The sequence below is a fragment of the Meriones unguiculatus genome, chromosome 4, assembly GCF_030254825.1.
Source record: "Meriones unguiculatus strain TT.TT164.6M chromosome 4, Bangor_MerUng_6.1, whole genome shotgun sequence".
In the NCBI taxonomy this organism is placed as follows: domain Eukaryota; kingdom Metazoa; phylum Chordata; class Mammalia; order Rodentia; family Muridae; genus Meriones; species Meriones unguiculatus.
The window spans coordinates 91,823,796-91,826,148 of record NC_083352.1 but is presented as its reverse complement, the minus strand read 5'-3'; positions in this window follow the sequence as shown (position 1 = coordinate 91,826,148).

Sequence of the window (2,353 nt, the reverse complement as noted above, 5' to 3'; positions counted from 1 at the left end):
TGAACTGAGAATGTTAAGGGAATCAATTCCCTTCCAACTCTTAAATTAATTTGTTCGGGTCCTGTCCCCGGGATGAGGGAAATCTTGAAATTAGGGAGAAAATTACAAGCTGCTTCATTTTAGAATAAAATCCAAAACAGATTCAGTGGCAGGAAGCAAAGATATTAATATTAAATTGAGGAAAAGGGAGGGAAATCGCAGTCTCGCGGAGAGTGAAGCATATGGTCGCCCAACTGCACTTAGGCATTTTGGGTCATGTCACCCTCGTGTGTCAGGAGGAAAATACCCTTTCTTGTGTTCCTGAGTCATTGTAGTAAGATAAGCTGTGTGTGTGTGTGTGTGTGTCTGTGTGTGTTAAAGAGTGTGTGTATGTGTATGGGTGCGTAGGGGTGGATATGGATGTGGGCACATGTGTGTGAAATTGTACCCATCTGAATGCATATATGTACGTTTGTGTACATGTGTCTTCGGGTACCTGTGTGCCTATGCCAGCACAATGAAGAGACGGTTGAGAGAGGAAGCTTCTCCCCCGCCCTCAGCCTTTTCAGAGCAGCTTCGCTAACTCTCCGCTGCACCAGGTTCTCATTCCGCTTCCAGCCTGCTTCCCTGGTGGGGACGGGAGGTTCCCAGACCAAGCGGCCCACAGAGGGGAAGGGGCGTGAATTCCACTTGATGGTATGTCTAGATACACACGGCAATGCCCCATTCTTTATTTTATTAAAAAAAAAAAAAAAGCTTTTAAATGAAAGAGCTGAGCCGTGCCTCTCAGCCCAAAAAAGGAATTGACATTCTTGCAGAGAAGCATGCAGGGCACAGGCTTCAGTCATACACCACCAGGAACCCCAATGAATGAGAACGTTATTCACATTTTCCTGTGATTTTTTTTTTTTCCGCTCGGGGACAAGGAATTTCAAGAGGAGGGAATGAAAGAGAGGGGCGCTGCAGCTGCCATTGTTGCTTTGACGTTACAAATAACTGTATTTATGATGACTGCTCCACGGTTCGTGCGCCTCCCTCCGCTGTTGCCAACAAAGAGATGGCATTTTCCCAGGGCCTGCTCTCCGCTCCGGTTTCACATCTTGCTTTCCCTCCAGGGTCTGTAGGCTCACGAGCAGTGGAGAGATTCTTCACAGCAGTGAGGGGCAGGGGTGGCTGGCACTCTGCTTTTCTGCCACTCAATTGCAATTTTTCTATTAGTTCTCAGAACAGGCAGAATTTTCCTCTTCCTCTGAGAGGAACTACCACACACGTGCCCATGGGTGCTGAGGGGTCAGGCTCTTTTAGAGTTCTGACTACCTGCTGGGACCAGGAGCTGTGTATGCTGCGTCACCTACTGGGGTGGTGAGCCTAGGAAGCAGGTACCTAGTGTCCATTCGGGAGGACAAAGAGACTGTGGCTCTCATTGATAGGTTGACTGATTGAGGCAGGGTCTTGAGCAGCCGAGGTTGGCCTGAACTTCTTACCCTCCTGCCTCTTGAGAGACGGACTTGCAAGCATATGCCACCATAACCTAGTTTGAGATATCTACACAAATACCCTCTTTCATGTCTAAGCATCAGTCAGCAAAGCTGGATTAAAACTGAATTATGGGAAGTCTTGCTACGGTGGTCGCCAACCATGAGTGAAAATACTGAGTAAGCCAGGAGTGAAGGCATAATAAGTCTTTAATCTCGGCACTCCGGGGCAGAGGGGTGCTGGTCTACATGGTGAGTTCCAGGCCAGCCAGGGACACATAGTGAGACTCCTGCCTCAAGGATCTAGCACTGGTCAAGTCTCCCTGGATATTCCAGCTTTCTCTCCAGGCACTGTCGGCACTGGGGGACTCTTGTGAGGCTTCTTCTGTGACCAGAGTCCACCAGATGCCAGTGACATCTTCCCCCCACATCTCCAGATGTCCTCTGAGAAGAAGAAATGAGTCAGTCCCAGGTGAGAACCGCCACGCTCATCCAGGGAAAAGTGTCTCCGCATTTTGAAAGAATTCAGATCAACCCAGAGCCCAGCACTCACCCGTAACTCCGGCACGCAGAAGGTAGAGACAAAGAAATCTTGAGTTAAGGCCAGCCTGCCTCGCATGACACGTTCCACAGCAGCCTGCGTCATATACTGTGATCTTGTCTTAACAAAAGAAAATGAAACAGAGCCAGTGGTGTAGCCTGTGGGTCTGGCTCTTTGGAAGAGCCGGCAGAAGGCTCAGGAGTTCAGGTCAGCAGCAAGTTTAAGGCCAGCCTGGGCTACAAAGGAGACCTTACCTCAATAAATGAATCAATTAAATGAAATGAGAAGTTTTCTGAGAGTTTGTATATAGTGTCATGTCCATAAACAACAAATGTCCTCAGTCAATAGTAAAAGAGGG